We start from the raw sequence: 26696 nt of genomic DNA on the forward strand, positions 1-26696 counted from the left end.
ATACATCATCATTGAGTAAACTTTGACCCTGTACCTCACAGTCAGCAGACACATTCCAGCCAATCAGCAACAGACCCTCCCTCCCAGACCCTCCCACCTCCTGGACAGAATCAATTTTAGATTCATTCGGAAGCTGCATTCTCAGTAAGAGGAGGGAGAGTGTAGCTGCTGCTGATTCAATAAGGAAAGCGTTAGCTAGGGCAGTGTTCTGTGTCCACAGACTCATCTGCTGTAAGGACAGCGTCCTGACGGCACCCCAAAAAGCACTTTTCAGGGCTGGTACATCAGTGTGCTTTTTTTGATTTTTTTTAAATATATATATATTACCGTTAGAGGGTGTGAGTCACAAATACCTTGCAGATAAAAAACAAATCTATTTGATATTTTTCTGTGATATAATCCCAGTTGAGAGCCAGTGTGTGTCAGGCCCACACAGACTGTACTGTGGCCACTGGCTAGGCCTCCACTCATACCGCTACAGGGTGTCACTCACTCACAAATACAATGCAGATTAAAAAAGAAATTATATTTAATATTTTTCTGTGAAATAATCCCAGTTGCAAGCCAGTGTGTGTCTGGCCCTAGACTGTACTGTGGCCACTAGCTAGGCCACCACTCATACCGTTACAGGGTGTCACACACTCACAAATACCTTGCAGATAAAAAAAGAAAGATATTTAAATATTTTTCTGTGATATAATCCAAATTGCAAGCCAGTGTGTGTCAGGCCCACACAGACCCTCATACTGTTACAGGGTGTCACTCACTCACAAACACCTCGCAGATAAAAAAAAATATATTTAACATTTTTCTGTGATAAAATTTGAGTTACAAGCCCGTGTGTGTCAGGCCCACACAGATTTTTCTGTGGCCACTGGCTAGGCTCCACTCATGCCGTTACAGAGTGTCACTCACTCACAAATACCTTGCAAATAAAAAAGAAAGATATTTAATGTTTTTCTGTGATATAATACCAATTGCAGCCAGTGTGTGTCTGGACCTCTGACTGTACTGTGGCCACTGGCTAGGCCATCACTCATACCGTTACAGGGTGTCACTCACTCACAAATACCTTGCAGATAAAAAAGAAAGATATTTAATATTTTTCTGTGATATAATCCAAATTGCAAGCCAGTGTGTGTCAGGCCCACACAGACTGTACTGTGGCCACTGGCTAAGCCTCCACTCATGCCGTTACAGCGTGTCACTCACTCACAAATACCTTGCAGATAAAAAAATTATATTTAATATTTTTCTGTGATATAATCCCAGTTGCAAGCCAATGTGTGTCTGGCCCACAGACTGTACTGTGGCCACTGGCTAAGCCTCCACTCATGCCGTTACAGGGTGTCACTCACTCACAAATACCTTGCAGATAAAAAAGAAAAATATTTAAATATTTTTCTGTGATATAATCCAAATTGCAAGCCAGTGTGTGTCAGGCCCACACAGACTGTATTGTGGCCACTTACTAAGCCTCCACTCATGCCGTTACAGGGTGTCACTCACTCACAAATGCCTTGCTAATAAAAAAAATTATATTTAATATTTTTCTGTGATATAATCCCAGTTACAAGCCAGTGTGTGCCTGGCCCCAGACTGTACTGTGGCCACTGGCTAGGCCTCCACTCATACCGTTACAGTGTTTCACTCACTCACAAATACCTTGCAGATAAAAACAATTCTATTTAATATTTTTCTGTGATATAATCCCAGTTGCAAGCCAGTGTGTGTCTGGCCACAGACTGTAGTGTGGCCACTGGCTAGTCCTCCACTCATACCGTTACAGGGTGTCACTCACTCACAAATACCTCGCAGATAAAAAAGATAGATATTTAATATTTTTCTGTGATATAATCCCAGTTGCAAGCCAGTGTGTGTCTGGCCCACACAGACTGTATTGTGGCCACTGGCTATGCCTCCACTCATGCCGTTACAGGGTGTCACTCACTCACAAATACCTTGCAGATAAAAAAGAAAGATATTTAATGTTTGTCTGTGATATAATACTAATTGCAAGCCCATGTGTGTCTGGCCCCAGACTGTACTGTGGCCACTGGCTAGGCCTCCACTCATACCGTTACAGGGTGTCACTTACTCACAAATACCTTGCAGATAAAAAAATTATATTTAATATTTTTCTGTGATATAATCCCAGTTGCAAGCCAGTGTGTGTCTGGCCCACAGACTTTACTGTGGCCACTGGCTAGGCCTCCACTCATACCGTTACAGTGTTTCACTCACTCACAAATACCTTGCAGATAAAAACAATTCTATTTAATATTTTTCTGTGATATAATCCCAGTTGCAAGCCAGTGTGTGTCTGGCCACAGACTGTACTGTGGCCACTGGCTAGGCCTCCACTCATACCGTTACAGTGTTTCACTCACTCACAAATACCTTGCAGATAAAAACAATTCTATTTAATATTTTTCTGTGATATAATCCCAGTTGCAAGCCAGTGTGTGTCTGGCCACAGACTGTACTGTGGCCACTGGCTAGTCCTCCACTCATGCCGTTACAGGGTGTCACTCACTCAAATACCTCGCAGATAAAAAAGAAAGATATTTAATGTTTGTCTGTGATATAATACTAATTGCAAGCCCATGTGTGTCTGGCCCCAGACTGTACTGTGGCCACTGGCTAGGCCTCCACTCATACCGTTACAGGGTGTGAGTCACAAAAACCTTGCAGATAATTTTTTTTATATATTTAAACATTTTCTGTGATATAATCCCAGTTGCAAGCCAGTGTGTGTCAGGCCTACAGACTTTACTGTGGCCACTGGCTAGGCCTCCACTCATACCGTTACAGGGTGTCACTTACTCACAAATACCTTGCAGATAAAAAAATTATATTTAATATTTTTCTGTGATATAATCCCAGTTGCAAGCCAGTGTGTGTCTGGCCACAGACTGTACTGTGGCCACTGGCTAGTCCTCCACTCATACCGTTACAGGGTGTCACTCACTCACAAATACCTTGCAGATAAAAAAGAAAGAAATTTAAATATTTTTCCGTGATATAATCCCAGTTGGAAGCCAGTGTGTGTCTGGCCCCAGACTGTACTGTGGCCATTGGCTAGGCTTCCACTCATACCGTTATAGGGTGTCACTCACTTAAAAATACCTCACTATTAAAAAAATTATATTTAATATTTTTCTATGATATAATCCCAGTTGCAAGCCAGGGTGTGTCTGGCCCCAGACTTTACTGTGGCCACTGGCTAGTCCTCCACTCATACCGTTACAGGGTGTCACTCACTCACAAATACCTCGCAGATAAATAAAATTATATTTAATATTTTTCTGTGATATAATCCCAGTTGCAAGCCAGTGTGTGTCTGGCCCTCTGACTGTACTGTGGCCACTGGCTGGGCCATCACTCATACTGTTACAGGGTGTCACTCACTCACAAATACCTTGCAGATAAATAAAATTATATTTAATATTTTTCTATGATATAATCCCAGTTGCAAGCCAGGGTGTGTCTGGCCCCAGACTTTACTGTGGCCACTGGCTAGGCCTCCACTCATATCGTTAAAGGTTGTCACTCACTCACAAATAACTCGCTAATAAAAAATGTTTTATTAAATATTTTTCTGTGATATAATCCTAATTGCAAGCCAGTGTGTGTCTGGCCCACAGACTGTACTGTGGCCACTGGCTAGGCCTTTACTCATACCGTTACAGGGTGTCACTCACTCACAAATACCTTGCAGATAAAAAAAACGTATCTTTAATATTTCTATATGATATAATCCCAGTTGCAAGCCAGTGTGTATCAGGCCCACAAAGACTGTACTATGGCCACTGGCTAGGCCTCCACTCATACAGTTACAGGGTGTCACTAACAAATACCCCGCAGATAAAATAAAAATTTTAATTTAATATTTTTCTGTTAAATAATCCTAGTTGCAAGCCAGTGTGTGTCAGGCCCACACAGACTTTACTGTGGCCACTGGCTAGGCCTCCACTCAAACCGTTACAGGGTGTCACTCACTCACAAATACCTTGCAGATAAAATAGAAAGATATTTAATATTTTTCTGTGATATAATCCCAGTTGCAAGCCAGTGTGTGTCTGGCCCACAGACTGTACTGTGGCCACTGGCTAGGCCTCCACTCATACCGTTACATGGTGTCACTCACTCACAAATACCTCACTATTTAAAAAAATTATATTTAATATTTTTCTGTGATATAATCCCATTTGCAAGCCTGTATATATTTGGCCCACAGACTGTACTGTGGCCACTGGCTAGGCCTCCACTCATACTGTTACATGGTGTCACTCACTCACAAATACCTTGCAGATTAAAACAATTCTATTTAATATTTTTCTGTGATATAATCTCATTTGCAAGCCAGTGTGTGCCTGGCCCCAGACTGTACTGTGGCTAGTGGCTAGGCCTCCACTCATACCGTTACAGTTTGTCACTCACTCACAAATACCTTGCAGATAAAAAAGAAAGATATTTAATATTTTTCTGTGATATAATACCAGTTGCAAGCCAGTGTGTGTCAGGCCCACACAGACTGTACTGTGGCCACTGACTACACCTCCACTCATACTGTTACATGGTGTGAGTCACAAAGACGTTGCAGATAAAAAAATATTACATTTAATATTTTTCTGTGATATAATCCCAGTTGCAAGCCAGTGTGTGTCAGGCCCACATAATGTACTGTGGCCACTGGCTAGGCATCCACTCATACCGTTACAGGGTGTCACTCACTCACAAATACCTTGCAGATAAAAAAGAAAGATATTTAAATATTTTTCTGTGATATAATCCAAATTGCAAGCCAGTGTGTGTCAGGCCCACACAGACTGTATTGTGGCCACTGGCTAGGTCTCCACTCCACTCATACCACTACATGGTGTCACTCACTCACAAATACCTTGCAGATAAAAAAGAATTATATTTTATATTATTTTGTATGATATAATCTCAGTTGCAAGCCAGTGTGTGTCTGGCCCAGAGACTGTACTGTGGCCACTGGCTATGCCTCCACTCATGCCGTTACAGGGTGTCACTCACTCACAAATACCTTGCAGATAAAATAGAAAGATATTTAATATTTTTCTGTGATATAATCCCAGTTGCAAGCCAGTGTGTGCAGGTCCACACAGACTGTACTGTGGCCACTGACTACGCCTCCACTCATACAGTTACATGGTGTGAGTCACAAAGACGTTGCAGAAAAAAAAAATTACATTTAATATTTTTCTGTGATATAATCCCAGTTGCAAGCCAGTGTGTGTCTGGCCCACACAGACTGTACTGTGGCCACTGGCTAGGCCTCCACTCATACCGTTACAGGGTGTCACTCACTCACAAATACCTTGCAGATAAAAAAATAATCAATTTAATATTTTTATGTGATATAATCCCAGTTGCAAGCAGGGGGTTTTAGGCCCACACAGACTGTACTGTGGCCACTGACTACGCCTCCACTCATACCGTTACATGGTGTGAGTCACAAATACGTTGCACATAAAAAAATTATATTTAATTTTTGTCTGTGATATAATCCCAGTTGCAAGCCAGTGTGTGTCTGGCCCACAGACTGTACTGTGGCCACTGGCTAGGCATCCACTCATACCGTTACAGGGTGTAACTCACTCACAAATACCACGCAGATAAAAAAAAATATATTTAATATTTTTCTGTGATATAATCCCAGTTACAAGCGAGTGTGTGTCTGGCCCACACAGACTGCACTGTGGCCAGTATAAAAAAATGATATTTAATATTTTCTATGATATAATCCGAGTTACAAGCCAGTGGGTGTCAGGCCCACACAGACTGTACTGTGCCCACTGCCCACTACTTTTATAGTGTGGCACAGTATCTTGCACGCATAGTACCACTTATCTAAAAAAGAAAATGACAGGAAGAGGCAGGCCACCCCGCAGGGTCTGTCATGGTCGTGGTGCTGTGATTTCCACTGGCCCTGGAATAATGCCCAGTGTTCAGAGGCCACGTACCCTGAACCCAAAAAATTCTGAGAAAATAGTTGACTGGCTTACACAGGCCACCCAATCTTCAACAGCTTCTGCTAAGAACCTTGACGCACCATCCTCCTCCAGCTCAGCTTTGGTCACCTGCTCTCAAGTTACCACTCTTCCGCCCGCCGCCACCACCACCAAAGCCGCTTCACTTGTTTCCTCAGATGAGTTATATACATATGAGTTGGATGAAATTAGTGATGCGCAACCATTATTGCCAGAGGATGTAGATAACAAGGATATGTCTCAGTCAGGCAGCATTACACACATGGATGTACAGTGTGATGATGATGAAGATGTTGTACCCGCTGCTGCTTCCTTTTCTGAGGTGTCAGATACAAGTGAAGCGGTTGATGATGACGATGTGTCCGTGGATGCCACGTGGGTGCCTGCTCGAAGAGAAGAAGAAGAGGGGGAAAGTTCAGAAGGGGGAGACAGAGAAGGAGGAGACGAGTTGGAAGCAGGGGGAGGTCGTCGCAAGGAGCTAGTGGCACAGTCAGACAGCATGTATCGGCACCCGGGGTCAGCCAGACAGCATGCCAATCAACGCATGCTGTTGCCACCAACAGAATGCCATCATTGCAAAGCTCAGCAGTGTGGCTCTTTTTTTTTGCGTGTTTGCCTCTGATAACAGCAATGCCATTTGCAACCTGTGCCAAAAGAAAGTGAGTCGTGGGAAGTTCAACATCCACCTAGGTACAACTGCTTTGCGAAGGCACATGATCTCACATCACAAACGCCAATGGGATCAACACATGAGTACAAGCAGCACACAAACTCAAAGCCACCATCCTCCTCCTGGTCCAGCAACTTCAGCCACGTCAAGCACTGCTGTCCTCCTTGCCCCCTCTCAACCACCCGCCACTCCACCTCTCACCTTCAGCAGTTCCATCTCACAGCCCACAGTCAGGTGTCTGTAAAGGAAATGTTTGAGAATAAGAAGCCAATGTCACAGAGTCACCCCCTTGCCCGGCGTCTGACAGCTGGCTTGACGGAACTCTTAGCCCACCAGCTTTTACCATACCAGCTGGTGGAGTCTAAGGTCTTCAAAAAATTTGTCGCTTTTGGGACACCACAGTGGAAGGTATCCGGACAATTTTTTTAAAAAAAATATGGGATTACACTTACCGGTAATCGTTTTTCCTTGAGCCTATGACAGCACCCGCCTAATTCCCTCCCCTACAATAAAAAAAAAAAAAAGAGAATTTTAGAATATATAGAGAGATATATACGTGTGTTTGCACACAGAGATGAGCATTTGTTCTGTTGTGGATTTGTGGTGTAGTGTTTTTGTCTCCTTAGTTCTTGGAATAGGACTGGCATGATGGGGGTTGTACCTCCCTTTTGAAGAGGCTGTGCTTCCTGTTTCCTGTCCTGAGGAAGGGGGCGGATGCTATCCATGGGTGCTGTCATAGGCTCAAGGAAAAACGATTACCGGTAAGTGTAATCCCATATTTCCCTCCTCGCCTATGACATCACCCATGGATATCTAGGCGAGATCAACCTAGGGTGGGACAACTGCTTGGAGGACTTTACGCCCAAATCCCAAACCCTCCTGTGAAGGAAGCTGCAGCCTATAGTGCTTAAAGAAGGTATGAGCAGAACTCCAAGTAGCTGCTCTGCAAATCTGGTCAATAGAAGCAGAAGCTCTTTCTGCCCAGGATGTAGACACTGCTCTTGTTGAGTGTGCTCCAAACCCGGCAGGAGGAGGAACCCCCTTAGAGGAATATGCCAGATAGATGGCTTGTTTTATATACCTGGCTATGGACTGATAGGAAGCAGGGGAGCCCTTCTTCTGTCCCTGAAAGGAAACCACCAGCTTAGAGGACAACCTCCAGTTCCGAGTGGCCAAAAGGTATTGGATTAGACACCTTCTAACATCAAGGCAATGAAATTCCCTTTCCTTCTGATTCTTGGGTGAGGAACAGAAGGAAGGTAAAACTATATCCTGAGACCGATGAAAGGATGATGAAACCTTTGGAAGGAAGGCAGGGTCAGGAGATAAAATAACCCTATCTTCTAAGATATTGAGATACGGTTTTTCGATAGAGAGGGCCGAAATCTCACTCACTCTTCTAGCGGAAGTAATGGCTAGCAAGAAAACTAATTTAAAGGTCAAGATTTTAATAGAGATGTCCTCAATGGGCTCAAAGGGATCTCCGGTTACGGCAGACAGGACTAGGTTCAAATCCCAGGGGGGAACTCTGGATTTCTGGACGGGAGCGAGTCTAGAAATTGCAACTACAAACCTCTTAATCCAGGGGTGGTCTGCTAACTTATACTCAAAGAGAGCACTTAAGGCAGAGATATGGACCTTTAAAGTACTGGGCCTCAGTTTTTTATTCCAGCCTTCCTGGAGGAAGCTCAGGACTAGAGGCAATGATACATGGTCTGCAAAGCATGGTCAGGGCAGGTATATCACCTACACTTCGCATTGGGTCAACCTGCTGACGGCTGCCATGCATGGAATGCGTGGCTCTGCAGCAGAGTTGGTGACACCGCCACGACTTGCAGGCAGGCCTACTGCCAACTCCTCTACTTCTCCTACACCATCCTCTTCCATAACCTCCTCGGCTGAGTCCTCTTCTGCAGCGGCATCTGGCTGCACATCAACTGAATCCCCCCAGCTCCCCAGGGGCTATTCCACATCCCGGATACGACAGTGTCACGCTGTCTTGGGGTTGACTTGCCTGAAAGCAGAGAGCCACACCGGACCAGCACTCCTGTCCGCCCTGAACGCACAGGTGGATCAGTGGCTGACCCCGCACCAACTGGAGATCGGCAAAGTGGTGTGTGACAATGGAAGCAATTTGTTGGCGGCATTGAATTTGGCCAAGTTGTCACATGTGCCGTGCATGGCACATGTGTTTAATCTCATCGTACAACGCTTTGTGTCTAAGTACCCAAGCTTACAGGATGTCCTCAAGCAGGCCAGGAAGGTGTGTGGCCATTTCAGGCGTTCCTACACGGCCATGGCGCACTTTTTAGACATTCAGCACCGAAACATGCCAGTGAGGCGCTTGATTTGCAACAGCCCGGCATGTTGGAATTCAACACTCCTAATGTTCGACCACCTGCTCCAACAAGAAAAAGCAGTCAACGAGTATTTGTATGACCGGGATGCTAGGACAGCATCTGCGGAGCTGGGATTTTTTTGCCACGTTACTGGACGCTCATGCACAATGCCTGTAGGCTCATACGTCCTTTTGAGGAGGTGACAAACCTTGTCAGTCGCACCAAAGGCACCATCAGTGACCTCATCCCATTTGTTTTCTTCCTGGAGCGTGCCCTGCGAAGAGTGCTGGATCCAGCTGTAGAAGAGCAGGAAGAGGAAGAGTTGTGGTCACCATCACCACCAGAAACAGCCTTGTCATCATCGCTTGCCAGACCTGCGGCAACGCTGCAAGAGGAGTATGAGGAGAAATGTGGCTTTGAGGAGGACGAAGACCAACCACAGCAGGCATCCCAGGGTGCTCGTCGTTGTCACCTATCTGGGACCCGTGGTGTTGTACGTGGCTGGGGTGAAGAACAGACCGTCAATGACATCAGTGAGGAGGAGGAATGAGAAATGAGTAGCTCGGCATCCAACCTTGTGCAAATGGGGTCTTTCATGCTGTCATGTCTGTTGAGGGACCCTCGTATAAAAAGGATGAAGGAGAACGACCTATACTGGGTGGCCACGCTACTAGACCCCCGGTATAAGCAGAAAGTGGCGGAAATGTTACCAAATTACCGAAAGTCAGAAAGGATGCAGCAGTTCTAAACCAAACAAAAAAATATGCTTTACACAACGTTAGCACAACGCGAATCTAACTGGGTAAGAGGTGAAAGTAATCCTCCTCCTACCACGACCATGGTGGCAAGGACAGGACGCTTTACAGATGTGTTGTTGATGGAGGACATGCAGAGCTTTTTCAGTCCTACACATCGCCACAGCCCTTCGGGATCCAGCCTTAGAGAACGACTTGACCGACAGGTAGAAGACTACCTCGCCTTAACTGCAGATATCGACACTCTGAGGAGCGATGAACCCCTTGACTACTGGGTGTGCAGGTTTGACCTGTGGCCTGAGCTATCCCAGTTTGCGATAGAACTTCTGGCCTGCCCCGCTTCAAGTGTCCTGTCAGAAAGGACCTTCAGTGCAGCAGGAGGCATTGTCACTGACAAAAGAAGTCGCCTCGGTCAAAAAAGTGTTGATTACCTCACCTTCATTAAGATGAATGAGGCATAGATCCCGGAGGGACTGACAGTAGGGGATACGTTTAACTAACAAAAGGCCTGATGACATGCCTTGGCCTCAAAATGGTCCCCACGCTGCTGTATTTAAAGAGTGCATACCGGATTACTTTTGTGAATTCTCCGCCACCAACTAGGGTTCAAGCCGCAATAGTTTAGTCACCTTTCCGCCTGGAAAATATAAATTTTTCCGGCTGCAACAATACCTAATTTTTCAGACATGTGTACATGCCCAATTTTTCTGGCCTCTGGTGCTGCACTGTGGCTGCAAAAACAAAACAAAAACAAAGGCACATACATGTGTCAATTCCCCTTCGTGATCGGTACCTTGTTGTGGTGAAGGGGCTTGCGTATCACAATGAAGCGATCATAACCTCTATGAGTGTGTTGGCAATGTTGCCACACCCCAGATGATAAGGCCGTTGCTTCATTATGATCAGACTAAAAGCGATCGGCTGGATCATTTTTCATAGAAAAAAACATTAATTTTATTTATTTTTTAAAGTTGTATGGGTTTTTAATACATAAAATAAAAAAATCATAATAACGTCTCTTAATAGTTTATTAGAAATAATGCAGACAATTTAAAAAAATCCCCATCAATTCCAATACAAAGCAAGTACAGAGCTCAGAACTAAATTATTTCAGGATGTTGTAATGGTTCATTAATTCGACAATGGTTAATCAATTCGACACATGTCCCCGGATAGGGGACGTAACAGGGATTAAACTGATAGGAATAGTACTAGTTAAGAGACCACTCATATAGGGTGTCACAGCACATTGCTCCGTGCACACGCAGTGCCCCAACTTGGGAGTAAGAGGACCGACCAAGCTGCTTTTTCAATCTCCCGGTTCCTAAAATCAATTCAGTTTGGTGTATCAGAGTTTGGTCTGTCACTGTGAAGGCAGTCGAAGGTACCCGGCCTAAATTTTTTTTCACAAAAGGCAATCCCTGATATGGGACGTAACAGGGATTAAACTGATGAGAAGAGAACTAAAGAAAATACCACTCATATCGGGTGTGACAGTAAATTGCACGGCGCAGACGCAGTAACCGTGGATTCAAACAAAGGGGAGGGAGCCAGCGTTTTTTTTTAACCATCTCCGCGTTCGAAAAATCTATTCAATTCACCTTTCGGGGACTCTTGGTGTTGTAAGTGGCTGGGTGGAGGAAGAAACCTTCAATGACATCAACGGGACATGGCTAGCTTGGTATCCAACCTTGTGCGAATGGGAAGTTTGCGGTTGGGCAAATGGACTGTTTGCGGTTGTTTGCGTTGCATTAAAAGGGGAGTTTGGTCTGTCAATGTCTGTGAAGCGGGCGTAACCCTTACACTACCTGATCGTATACACACACTGGATGTTTTAAACCACGTTGTTCAAATAAATTTAGGATTGTTAGGTGATTTATGCCCTTTATGGATTAAAACCCAACTCTGCGTCAACTATGTAATTTTCCATTTGAGTTGTGCCATGGATCCCCCTCCGGTATGCCACAGTCCAGGTGTTAGTCCCCTTGAAACAACTTTTCCATCACTACTGTGGCTAGAAAGAGTCCCTGTGGGTTTGAAAATTCGCCTGCCTATTGAAGTGAATGGCGGTTTGCCCGTTCGCGAACATTTGCAAAAATTTGCGCTCGCCGTTCGCGAACGGAAAATTTTATGTTCGCGACATCTCTACAGAAGATATGGTTTGTTTTATATACAGAATGTGAAAAGAAAACAAGAAGACTACTGTAAGCGCATTTCAGTCAATAAAGAGACAGAGAAAATAAAGGATATTTTCCATATGCTGAAGGTCTTTCATAAACTAGTGAAGTTCCAACCACAGATGCTGTGATCTGCAAAGATGCATCAATTGAGGGTGGAAATGGCAATAAAGTAGAGGAAAGTAAGAATAACAAGGATTTGAGAACTCAGCAGGATAAGATTAAATATATATGTATGTATGATCTCTACTGATGGTGACCTTAATTGTATAGATGAAGAAGGGTCAGTACAACAAGAAAAGACATTGCAGATCTGCTGAAGGTGACTTTGTGTCAGTAGACAATGACAATTCTATACACCAGCAGACATTGCATATTAAAGAGGCCAGCTTGCAATTAAAATTGCAGAAGCAATTAATAAAAATATTCATAGAAATCCCCACATATGATGCAAACCTTCATGTGTGCAGGAATTCTGAGATTTTTGAGAGTCACACAGACAGATTTGGATTATCAAATGAACAAAGGAATAGATTATTTAGATTGTGGCTTCCTGTGAATTTTTCTAGGAGTCTAGCAATGAAATAGGTTGATAATAATGATTAAAAAGAATGGATTTTTCATAATGATGTACAAAGATTAAAAGAGCGGATTTGGTGCACTAGAAGTGACAGCATGCTCACATATGAAATTCTAAAGAAATAAAAAATTAGCAGAAAGGAATCCACATTTGGATTTATGTCCATGTTTGAATGGACATACAAAGCGGTTATTGAGAATGCCAAACTTTCACATATCATTTACATGTTTGTAAGAAAGTTCACATTTTTAGAGCCTTCTATATTAGTGTTGGCATCAGAGAAACAAACATTATTTCAGGCTGCAAATTTTCTGGACATTATGAGGAAAAATATGAAGCAGTCTCCATCACATACAAAGACAGATGTAACAATAGACAAAATCCGGCCTAAAGAGACTAAAATATCATATATATTTATAGAGGCTCACTCACCTGTAGGTGTGGATATGGTTATCTTGTCGCGTTTGACCAACCCAGTCAAAAGAGTAAACAGATATAGTCAGGTAAAATGTAACGACAGGCACTCAACCTTTAGCACTATTCAGTAAAGTTGTGAGATTTGAGGTTCTTTAAAAACTTAGGTTTAATGAAAAAACAATATTCATAATCCATAAAAACGCGTAAATCAATCTGTGAACTGCACATTAAATATTGCACATAAACAGTGGCGACTGTAGGAACAATATATAGAGGGGGGCACATATTATACCACAGTCAAAAATGGGGGGGCACTAATAATTTTAACCACTTAATTATACGACTGAAAAAACTAAATAACTATATATAAATAAGATCACAAAATACGAGAGTATTGCAGTATGCAGGGATATCTTTTTATTGTAGCAACCTAATACTTAATAAACAAGCTTTCAAGAGTTTACCTTTCTTCCTTGGTATTGCTTCAGAGTTCAGACCTGAGAAAGAGATAAACACTCTCAAAAACTTTTCTTTATAGTTTAAAGCAGTTTCAGAAACACAGTGCTATGTAAATAATCCCATATGTTAAACAAGTCACTAAAGAAGACCAATGAACAGACACTCACAGGCTGATTCACAAAAGGGTGAAGAGTTTGGAGAAGGGAACAATCTAGGACAACATAGCTGAATAAGAAAGTGAGCTGACTTGGAGAATTGTTTTCAAATCAGCTATGTTGTCCTATATTGTCCACTTCTCCTGACTTCTCCTAACTCTTCACCCTTTTGTGAAATAACCCTGTGGGTGTTGTTGGTGTGTGCAACTAATACTAATTACCATATACCAATTTTACACAGCTGGCCACTTCCTACCTACTTAAAAGTTAACATTAAACTAAACTACATTTATAATAAAACTATTTATTTACCGAAGAAGCTATTCAGTTGTCTGCTGTGCCTTCCTCTGCTTGCTTCCGCAGATTCTTTCCCCTCCTTTCAGTCTCTCCTCAGTGCGCAGGTGCACTATTATGGGGGATCTGTGGATGACACTGTTATGGGGGGGTCTGTGGATGACACTGTAGAAATTGTCCCCCACAGTATTAATTGGCCCCCACACTGCTGCTTCCACAGTAATGTATTAATTGTCCCCCACATTGCCCACCTGACTAATTTGCTCCCCATGTAGTAATTTGCCCCCACTGTCCCTTCAGTAATATGATCCTCCTGTTCCCCCCAGTAATGTCCCCCAAAGTTGGCACTTGGCAGTGGCACACAAAAAATAAATAAAGCTAATACTTACCTTATGTCCCAGACTCCTTGCGCACACTCAACTCGGTACTAGGCAGGTGCGCACGTACATCATCACGCCCGCCTGTGCCAGGATTTAACTACCCCATAAGCTTCAGGCCTAGTAGGCTTGAAGCCTATAGCAGTGATTGGCGGGGCAGAGAACTATGCACTCCCGTGCCCCGCCATAATTTGTGGGCACCCGGGAGGCCGCCCGCCAGCATTTTTTTAAAAGGGGAATCAGGGGGGAGGGCACGCGGGGCGGGGCAAGGAATAAACTAGGGGGGCAATTACCCCCCCCTTACCCCCCTGTAGCGACACCTAAATTAGTACATATAGTAGATGAACGAGTCAAGGGGTATATGTAATCCTGTGCAGTCCTAGACTAATCTCTCATATAGGTAGGCCCCTCTCAGATGTCAATGGTGAGGCTCACGTATGAGCAGATGCTGGTTTACAGTGTGGCCTCCCAGTCTTTGGCTAATGGTAGCTTTCTAGGTTGTACATACAGTAGAGATGTGATACTATATTCCCTGGGGTATAAACGCTCCTCAGGGATGTAAGTGCTCCTCAGGATAATCCTCAATATATTCGGATGGGATAACAAAAAGGATAATTCTCAATATATTTGGTGGGGATAACAAAAAAAAGAGTTTTTGCAGACCGCTAGATAGCTGCTCTGTTTTCACTCATTTATCATTATATAGGACTATCTCTTCCTATATATTGCTGCATGAGGGACAATTTATACTGTGGGGGACAATTACTACTATAAATTGTAAGTATGGTCAATACCGCTGGCAAATCCTGTTAGGCTGTTAGTAAATAGCCGACAAACATCTCCATTAGTAAGATCTCATACCAGTAGATTGTTAGTACATATGTCTATTCAAGCAGAGATTGGTAAGTGTATAATGAGTAGTTCTCTTCAGTCAATACCGCCGCTGCTACGTGACGTCCCACAGAGCCGTCGGTATCTGACTTACTGTTGCCTTCTTCCTGTAGACAACTCTGACTGTAGTATCTCACCGTCTGGCTTGCGCTGGATACAGATCGCCGACTGTAATACCTTGCGTGGCCCTGGAGATGGCAGTTCAGGGTCCCACGTGTTCAGGTATGTCGGTTTCCCGCTGTTCGGTCAAGTCTTTTAGTATCGGAAGTGGTAAAGGGGACTACCTATATGAGATTAGTCTAGGACTGCACAGATTTACATATACCCCTGGACTTGTTCGTCTACTATATGTACTATTTTATGTGCAATATTTTATGTGCAGTTCACAAATAGTTTTACGCGTTTTTATGGATTGTGAATATTTGAAAAGTTTTTAAAGAACCTCAAATCTCACAACTTTACTGAATGGTGCTAAAGGTTGAGTGCCTGTCGCTACATTTAACCTGACTAATATATCATATACATGTAAAAGAAGCAAATAAAATCTTTATGAGTAACACAGAAAATTACATGTAATGTTTAGACCCTATTACTAGGGATGAGCGAACCCGAACTATATAGTTCGGGTTCGTACCGAATTTTGGGGTGTCCGTGACACGGACCCGGACATTTTCGTAAAAGTCTGGGTTCGGTGTTCGTCGCTTTCTTGGCGCTTTTTGAAAGGCTGCAAAGCAGCCAATCAACAAGCGTCATACTACTTGCCCCAAGAGGCCGTCACAGCCATGCCTACTATTGGCATGGCTGTGATTGGCCAGAGCACCATGTGACCCAGCCTCTATTTAAGCTGGAGTCACATAGCGCCGCCCGTCACTCTGGTCTGATCAGCATAGGGAGAGGTTGCAGCTGCGACGTTAGGGCGAGATTAGGCAGTGATTAACTCCTCCAAAAGACTTCATTCAGAGATCGATCTGCAGCTGTGGATGATTGAACTGCTGCTATTGAATTGCTCACTGTTTTTAGGCTGCCCAGAGCGTTTTTCAGTCACTTTTTTTCTGAGGTGATCGGCGGCCATTTTGTGTCTTGTGGTGTGCCAGCACAAGATGCCACCAAGTGCATTTAACCCTCAATGGTGTGGTTGTTTTTTGGCTAAATCCTACATCAGGGTCAAGCTGTCACAGCAAGTGCATTTAACAATCAATAGTCTGGTTATTTTTTGGCCATATACTACATCAGGGGCAAGCTGAGCCTGTCACCAAGTGCATTTAACCCTCAATAGTGTGGTTGGTCAAGCTGTCACACCAAGTGCATTTAACCATCAATAGTGTGGTTATTTTTTGGCCATATCCCAGTCTAATTCTGTCAGTAAACGTATACCTGTCACCCAGCGCCTAAATAATAGGCCTCAAATTTATATCCAGCTAAATCTGTCGTTACTGCTGTGGCTGGTCAAGTTATTTAGTGTCCGTCAAAGCACATTCTTTGTTCTGGGTTGAAATACAATTCCCAATTTAGCAATTTCCTAATTTAGTGGTTTCTGCTGTATCAGAGCTATTTTAAATCTATCCCTAAAAGGGTATATTAGATTCAAGGTGCAGATAGGGTCATTCTGAATAACTTCACACACACGCTACTGTGCATATCCCAGTCTAATTCTGTATGTAAACGTATACCTGTCACCCAGCGCCTAAATAATAGGCCTCAAATTCATAGTCAGCTAAATCTGTGGTTACTGCTGTGCCTGTATTAGTGTAATGCGGTACCTAAATAGATAGCCAGATAGTGTTAGTTGTCTTTTAAAAAAGGCCTGAATTTGAATTCAATACATTGGGTCAAATAATATTTTTGTTGTTGTGGTGAACGATAACAATGAGGAAAACATCTAGTAAAGGATGCGGATGCGGACATGGTCGTGGTGGTGTTAGTGGATTCTCTGGTGCTGGGAGAGGACGTGGCCGTTCTGCCACAGCCACACGTCCTAGTGTACCAACTACCTCAGGTCCCAGTAGCCGCCATAATTTACAGCGATATTTGGTGGGGCCCAATGCCGTTCTAAGGATGGTAAGGCCTGAGCAGGTACAGGCATTAGTCAATTGGGTGGCCGACAGTGGATCCAGCACGTTCACATTATCTCCCACCCAGTCTTCTGCAGAAAGCGCACAGATGGCACCTGAAAACCAAGCCCATCAGTCTGTCACATCACCCCCATGCATACCAGGGAAACTGTCTGAGCCTCAAGTTATGCAGCAGTCTCTTATGCTGTTTGAAGACTCCGCTGGCAGGGTTTCCCAAGGGCATCCACCCAGCCCTTCCCCAGCGGTGGAAGACATAGAATGCACTGACGCACAACCACTGATGTTTCCTGATGTTGAGGACATGGGAATACAACCTCAGCATGTCTCTGATGATGACGAAACACAGGTGCCAACTGCTGCGTCTTTCTGCAGTGTTCAGACTGAACAGGAGGTCACGGATCAAGACTGGGTGGAAGACGATGCAGGGGACGATGAGGTCCTAGACCCCACATGGAATGAAGGTTGTGCCACTGACTTTCACAGTTCGGAGGAAGAGGCAGTGGTGAGACCGAGCCAACAGCGTAGCAAAAGAGGGAGCAGTGGGCAAAAGCAGAACACCCGCCGCCAAGAGACTCCGCCTGCTACTGACCGCCGCCATCTTGGACCGAGCACCCCAAAGGCAGCTTCAAGGAGTTCCCTGGCATGGCACTTCTTCAAACAATGTGCTGACGACAAGACCCGAGTGGTTTGCACGCTGTGCCATCAGAGGCATTAACGTTCTGAACCTTAGCACAACCTGCATGACCAGGCACATGCATGCAAAGCATGAACTGCAGTGGAGTAAACACCTTAAAACCAAGGAAGTCACTCAGGCTCCCCCTGCTACCTCTTCTGCTGCTGCCGCCTCGGCCTCTTCCTCCGCCTCTGGGGGATGTACCACCAACACCACCACCTCCGTCACCAAGCATCTCAACCATGTCACACGCCAGCGTTCAGCTCTCCATCTCACAAACATTTGAGAGAAAGTGTAAATTACCACCTAGCCACCCTCGATACCTGGCCCTGAATGCCAGCATTTCTAAACTACTGGCCTATGAAATGCTGTCATTTAGGCTGGTGGACACAGACAGCTTCAAGCAGCTCATGTTGCTTGCTGTCCCACAGTATGTTGTTCCTAGCCGGCACTACTTCTCCAAGAGAGCCGTGCCTTCCCTGCACAACCAAGTATCCAATAAAATCAAGTGTGCACTGCGCAACGCCATCTGTGGCAAGGTCCACCTAACCACAGATACGTGGACCAGTAAGCACGGCCAGGGACGCTATATCTCCCTAACTGCACACTGGGTAAATGTAGTGGCATCTGGGCCCCAGGCGGAGAGCTGTTTGGCGCACGTCCTTCCGCCGCCAAGGATCGCAGGGCAACATTTTTTGCCTCCTGTTGCATCCTCCTCCTACTCAGCTTCCTCCTCCTCTTCTTCCACCTGCTCATCCAGTCAGCCACACACATTCACCACCAACTTCAGCACAGCCCGGGGTAAACGTCAGCAGGCCATTCTGAAACTCATATGTTTGGGGGACAGGCCCCACACCGCACAGGAGTGTGGCGGGGTATAGAACAACAGACCGACGAGTGGTTGCTGCCGGTGAGCCTCAAGCCCGGCCTGGTGGTGTGCGATAATGGGCGAAATCTCGTTGCAGCTCTGGGATTAGCCGGTCTGACGCACATCCCTTGCTTGGCGCATGTGCTGAATTTGGTGGTGCAGAAGTTCATTCACAACTACCCCGACATGTCAGAGCTGCTGCATAAAGTGCGGGCCGTCTGTTTGCGCTTCCGGCGTTCAAATCCTGCCGCTGCTCGCCTGTCTGCGCTACAGCGTAACTTCGGCCTTCCCGCTCACTGCCTCATATGCAACGTGCCCACCAGGTGGAACTCCACCTTGCACATGCTGGACAGACTGTGCGAGCAGCAGCAGGCCATAGTGGAGTTTCAGCTGCAGCACGCACGGGTCAGTCGCACTACGGAACAGCACCACTTCACCACCAATGACTGGGCCTCCATGCGAGACCTGTGTGCCCTGTTGCGCGGTTTCGAGTACTCCACCAACATGGCCAGTGGCGATGACGCCGTTATCAGAGTTACAATACCACTTCTATGTCTCCTTGAGAAAACACTTAGGGCGATGATGGAAGAGGAGGTGGCCCAGGAGGAGGAAGAGGGGTCATTTTTAGCACTTTCAGGCCAGTCTCTTCGAAGTGACTCAGAGGGAGGTTTTTTGCAACAGCAGAGGCCAGGTACAAATGTGGCCAGCCAGGGCCCACTACTGGAGGACGAGGATGAGGATGAAGCATGGTCACAGCGGGGTGGCACCCAACGCAGCTCGGGCCCATCACTGGTGCGTGGCTGGGGGGGAAAGGCAGGACGATGACGATACGCCTCCCACAGAGGACAGCTTGTCCTTACCCCTGGGCAGCCTGGCACACATGAGCGACTACATGCTGCAGTGCCTGCGCAACGACAGCAGAGTTGCCCACATTGTAACGTGTGCGGACTACTGGGTTGCCACCCTGCTGGATCCACGGTACAAAGACAATGTGCCCACCTTACTTGCTGCACTGGAGCGTGATAGGAAGATGCGCGAGTACAAGCGCACGTTGGTAGACGGGCTACTGAGAGCATTCCCAAATGTCACAGGGAAAAAGTGGAAGCCCAAGGCCAAGGCAGAGGAGGAGCAAGAGGTCGCCAAGGCAGCTGTGTCACGGCCAGCTCCTCTGAGGGCAGGGTTAGCATGGCAGAGATGTGGAAAAGTTTTGTCAACACGCCACAGATAACTGAACCACCACCTGATACGCAACGTGTTAGCAGGAGGCAACATTTCACTAACATGGTGGAACAGTATGTGTGCACACCCCTCCACGTACTGACTGATGGTTCAGCCCCATTCAACTTCTGGGTCTCTAAATTGTCCACGTGGCCAGAGCTAGCCTTTTATGCCTTGGAGGTGCTGGCCTGCCCGGCGGCCAGCGTTTTGTCTGAACGTGTATTCAGCACGGCAGGGGGCGTCATTACAGACAAACGCAGCCGCCTGTCTACAGCCAATGTGGACAAGCTGACGTTCATAAAAATGAACCAGGCATGGATCCCACAGGACCTGTCCATCCCTTGGGCAGATAAGACATTAACTACCTCCCCTTAACCATATATTATTGTACTCCAGGGCACTTCCTCATTCAATCCTATTTTTATTTTCATTTTACCATTATATTGCGAGGCTACCCAAAGTTGAATGAACCTCTCCTCTGTCTGGGTGCCGGGGCCTAAATATATGCCAATGGACTGTTCCAATGTTGGGTGACGTGAAGCCTGATTCTCTGCTATGACATGCAGATTGATTCTCTGCTGACATGAAGCCAGATTCTCTGTTACGGGACCTCTCTCCTCTGCCTTGGTGCCTGAGCCTAAATATATGACAATGGACTGTTGCAGTGGTGGCTGACGTGAAGCCTGATTATCTTCTATGACATGCAGACTGATTCTCTGCTGACATGAAGCAAGATTCTCTGTTACGGGACCTCTCTCCTCTGCCTGGGCCTAAATATATGACAATGGACTGTTGCAGTAGTGGCTGACGTTTAGCCTGATTCTCTTCTATGACATGCAGACTGATTCTCTGCTGACATGAAGCCAGATTCTCTGTTACGGGACCTCTCTCCTCTGCCTGGGTGCCTGGGCCTAAATATATGACAATGGACTGTTACAGTGGTGGGTGACGAGAAGCCAGATTCTCTGCTATGGGACCTCTCTCCAATTGATATTGGTTAATTTTTATTTATTTTATTTTCATTTTTATTCATTTTCCTATCCACATTTGTTTGCAGGGGATTTACCTACATGTTGTTGCCTTTTGCAGCCTTCTAGATCTTTCCTGGGCTGTTTTACAGCCTTTTTAGTGCCGAAAAGTTCGGGTCCCCATTGACTTCAATGGGGTTCGGGTTCGGGACGAAGTTCGGATCGGGTTCGGATCCCGAACCCGAACATTTCCGGGAAGTTCGGCCGAACTTCTCGAACCCGAACATCCAGGTGTCCGCTCAACTCTACCTATTACATGCTAAAATCAGTCACACACACATATCCACAGACACCAATTGTCATTGAACAGATTTCTGTAGATATAAATAGACCGACTTCAGAGAAGCATCTACAGAGGGAAAAAGATCCGATTTCTAAGGCAGATACCAGTCTAGAGGACAAAGGTATAGACATTTAGAACCAGAAGGGTTTTAAGTATGATTATCCTGTCATAATTGATTAAAAACATAAGAAAAAGCAGTCAATGGATTTCTTAAATGAAGAGATTTTGAAATTTCAAAACCAGTCACATTGAGCAGGATATTCCAGGATCTCATCAATAGATAGGTTATGAGAAGAGGGTTGAGTATTGGCTAGGAATAAGTTTATTGAGGACAGACATATTGGTAATGGTAACATAAGTTATATTAAGTTAAATATTTGATTATCCAGTATATAGAATGATAAAGATTAGGTAGAGTTGAGCGGACACCTGGATGTTCGGGTTCGACGAGTTCGTCCAAACTTCACAAAAAAGTTTGCGTTCGGGACCCGAAAATGGCAGCAAAATGTGGTAAAGAGCATGGCAAGTGCTCTGCAAACAAATGTGGATAGGGAAATTACTTCAAATAACATAAAATACATAAAAATAACAAATAATAATCTTGATCTAGGAGGAGGCAGTCCATATGGAGTAGGAGGTTAAGGAGGCGGTGGATGTGGCAGTGTAGGTGGAAGCGGCAGTGGAGGAGGTAGCCAACATAGTTTTTTTGTTTTGTTTTTTATTTTATTTATTTATTTTTTGTTTAAATTTGGGTAGACCCCAAAAGATTGGAAAATATAACCTGTGATAACCCTCTCCAGCCGTGCTAAACAAGTGTTCAGACAATACACTGGCTGCAGGGCAGGCCAGCACCTCCAAGGCGTAAAGGGCAAGCTCACAGGCCATGTGCCCAATTTAGAGAACCAAAAGTTAAAGGGGGCAGACCCATCAGTCAGTACGTGTATGCATGTGCACACATACTGCTCAACCATGTCGCACGTCCCTGTGACGTCCACGATCCAATTGGATATCTTCTCTATCAACTTTCGTAGTTCTTTTCCGTACCTACAATGGTGATCACGGGTAGCGGGGAATCAGGGTTCCAGGCCAGAGAGGGAGCCTGAGAAAGGGATACCACATCCAAGGGAGGTCAATGGATGAAATTAAATGTGATCGAGCGGAAATGTGGGACAAGTTGTGAGCCGAAGCTTCCAAGTAAAGGAGGGGGAGCGCTGCAATTACACACTCCCGACTCGGGGAGGTAGTGACGATAAATAACAATACAGGACTCTTAAGATGCCCTGTTATTGGAATGATTAATAAAAAATTGTCACTGGGGTATTTTGGATTTTTAAACGCTAAACAGGAGAGGCCTTGATCCGCTTTGTTGACACTAGATAACTTCTGCCTGATCGCACGTCCCCGTGACGTCCACAATCCAATTGGATATCTTCTCCATTAACTTTCGATGTTGATGTTCTTTTCTGCGCCTACCATGTTGATCACGGTTAGTGGCGAATCAGGGTTCCACGCCGGAAAGGGAGCGTGAGAAAGGGTTACCACAGCCAAGGGAGGTCAATGGCTGAAATGTGATTGAGCGGAAATGTGAAACAAGTTGCTAAAGTTGAAGCATCGAATGAAAGGAAGGGGCGCTTGTCAATTAAAGACACATTTTAGAGATTTAAGTCCATAGAAATATAGAATGTGTCGGCAGATAAGAACCATTTGGCCCATCTAGTCTGCAAAATATACTGAATACTATGAATAGCTCTTGGCCCTATCTTATATGAAGGATGGCCTTATGCCTATTCCATGCATGGTTAAACTCCTTCACTGTATTTGCAGCTACCACTTCTGCAGGAAGGCTATTCCATGCATCCACTACTCTCTCAGTAGAGGAATACTTCCTGATATTACTTTTAAACCTTAGCCCCTCTAATTTAAAACTATGTCCTCTTGTATCAGTTTTTCTTCTTTTAAATATTCTCTCCTCTTTTACCTTGTTTATTCCCTTTATGTATTTAAAAGTTTCTATCATATCCCCTCTGTCTCATTTTTCTTCCAAGCTATACATGTTAAGGTCCTTTAATCTTTCCTGGTAAGTTGTATCCTGCAATCCTTGTTCTAGTTTAGTAGCTCTTCTCTGAACTCTCTCCAAAGTATCAATATCCTTCTGGAGATATGGTCTCCAGTACTGCGCACAATACTCCAAATGAGGTCTCACTAGTGCTCTGTAGAGCGGCATGAGCACCTCCCTCTTTCTACTGGTAATGCCTCTCCCTATAAACCCAAGCATTCTGCTAGCATTTCCTGCTGCTCTATGACATTGTCTGCCTACCTTTAAGTCTTCTGAAATAATGACCCCCTAAATCCCTTTCATTAGATACTGACGTTAGGACTGTATCACTTGTTTTATATTCTGCTCTTGGGTTTTTACGCCCCAGGTGCATTATCTTGCACTTATCGACACTCAATTTTAGTTGCCAGATTTTTGACCAAACAATATAGGTCCCAGAACAGATTCCTGATGTACCCCACTGGTAACAAGACCATGGGTAACAAGTCCCAAAAATTGGTTAATGTCACCCACCAATGGAACAGACGATTTTAAACATTTCAGTCCCTGTCAACTATGCAGAGCAAGGGTTTATTCACGGCAAAACTGTGTTCATGTCACCCAACAATTGAACAGATTATTTTGCAAAAATTAGGTCCCTGTCACACCTATGCAGAGCAGGGGTTTGTATACGACAAAATTGGTAAAATGTCATCTGACAATGTAACAGACAATTTTTATTTATTTATGTCCCTGTCACCTATGCAGAGCAGGGGCTTATTCATGGCAAAAATAGCAAAATGTCACCCAGGAATGTAAGAGACGCTTTTGCACCCGGCTCCCTCTTTTGCTGTGCTGGTGCCTCTGTGCGATCACCACCTCTTCCTCCAAACTAGACAGGTCACTCGCATGACCTTGATTCCATGTGGGGTCTAGTATCTCATCATCCTCCACATCATCTTCCACCCAATCTTTACCCCTGCCTTTCTTGTTAGTCTGCAGACTGCAGAAAGCCATAGTAGTTGGCACCTGTGTTTTATCATCATCAGAGGTGGTCTTCCAATGTTCTTATCCTGAAACATAAGTGGTTGGGCATCAGTGCACTCAATCTCTTCCATTTCTGTTGCAGGGCTATGTGGATGGCCTATGGAAACCATGCTAGCAGAGTCATCAAAAAGCATAACAGAGTGCTGCATGACTTGGGGCTCAAACTGCTTGCCTGATTTGCAAGGGGGTTAGTTGAAACACAGATGGCCATAGGCTGTAGGTGCCAACTCTGATCTTTCAACAAGGGACTGGGTGGGAGACAATGCAAAGGATCTGTAGGCACTGTCCCCCCCCCCCCCCCCAATCTACTATAGTCTGTACTTGTTCTGGCCTCACCATTCGTACTGTCCTAAATGCAGTGTAGGCCGCAAATGTACTTTCTAGTGCAAAAAATGAGCATTTGTCACCCAACAATGTAACAAATTGGTGAAATGTATTTCCTTGTCCACTAGGTATAGCAGGGGTATATCACAGCCAAAAATTTGGGAATGTCACTCAAAAATGTAACTGAAAAATTGGTGAAATGTATTTCCCTTTCCACTACGTAGAGCAGGGGTATATCACAGTCATAAATTGGTGAATTTCACCCGACAATCTAACAGACAAATTAGTGAAGTTTATTTATCTGTCTACTAGGTAGAGCAGGGGAATATCACAGTCAAAAATTGGTGAATGTCACCCAACTATGTAACAGACAAATCAGTGAAATGTATTTCCTTGTCCACTAGGTAGAGCAGGGGAATATCAAAGCCAAAAATTGGTGAATTTCACCCAACAATGTAACAGACAAATTAGTGAAATATATTTCCCTTTCCACTATTTAGAGCAGGGGGTATAGCACAGCCAAAAATTTTGAAATTTCACCCAACAATGTAACAGACAAATTTGTGAAATGTATTTTCCTGTGCACTAGGCAGAGCAGTGGTATATCACAGGCATAAATTGGTGAATGTCACCCGACAATGTAACAGACAAATTAGTGAAGTTTATTTCTCTGTCTACTAGGTAGAGCAGGGGAATATCACAGCCAAAAATTGGTGAATGTCACCCAACAATGTAACAATTTAGTAAAATGTATTTCCCTTTCCACTATGTAGAGCAGGGGTATATCACAGCCAGAAATTGGTGAATGTATCCCAACAATGTAACAGACAAATTAGTGAAATGTATTTCCCTTTCCACTATGTAGAGCAGGGGTATATCACAGCCAGAAATTGGTGAATGTATCCCAACAATGTAACAGACAAATTAGTGAAATGTATTTCCCTTTCCACTATGTAGAGCAGGGGTATATCACATCCAAAAATGGGGGAATTTCACCAGACAATGTAACAGACAAATGTGTGAAATGTATTTCCATGTCCACTAGGTAGAGCAGGGGTATATCACAGCCAGAAATTGGTGAATTTCACCCAACAATGTAACAGACAAATTAGTGAACTGTATTTCCCTTTCCACTATGTAGAGCAGGGGTATATAACAGCCAAAAATTTGGGAATTTCATCCGACAATGTAACAGACAAATTATTGAAATTTATTTCCCTGTCTACAAGTTAGAGCAGGGGAATATCACAGGCAAATATTGGTGAATGTCACCTTACTATGTAACAGACAAATTAGTAAAATGTATTTCCTTGTCCACTAGGTAGAGCAAGGTTTATCACAGACAAAAATTGGTGAATGTCACCCAACAATGTAACAGACGAATTAGTGAAAAGTATTTCCCTTTCCACTATGTAGAGCAGGGGTATATCACATGCATAAATTGGTGAATTTCACCAAACAGACAAATTAGTGAAGTTTATTTATCTGTCTACTAGGTAGAGCAGGGGAATACCACAGCCAAAAAATGGTGAATGTCACCCAACTATGTAACAGACGAATTAGTGAAAAGTATTTCCTTGTCCACCAGGTAGAGAAGGGGTATATGTCAGCCATAAACTGGTGAATGTCACCCAACTATGTAACAGACAAATAAGTGAAATGTACTTCCTTGTCCACTAGGTAGAGCAGGGGTATATCACAGCCAAAAATTGGTGAATGTCACCCGACAATGTAACAGACAAATTAGTGAAATTAATTTCTCTGTCTACTAGGTAGTGCAGAGCAGTGGCGTACTGCCCATATAGGCAGACCACGCAGTTTCTAAGGGGCCCGCAGCACAGGGGAGCCCGGAGCACATGGAAGGCCCCTCCCCTATGTCTACTCTGCTGCATAGACAGTTCTTCCTCCCCCCCTCCGCGCGCGTCGGGAAGCAGCATAATGGCTCCTCCTACTTCTAGTGAACAGCATCGGTGGGACCCCGACTATGGAGACTTATGAAGCTACGGGATCCGGC

This window comes from Bufo gargarizans, chromosome 8, assembly GCF_014858855.1.
Source record: "Bufo gargarizans isolate SCDJY-AF-19 chromosome 8, ASM1485885v1, whole genome shotgun sequence".
NCBI lineage: Eukaryota > Metazoa > Chordata > Amphibia > Anura > Bufonidae > Bufo > Bufo gargarizans.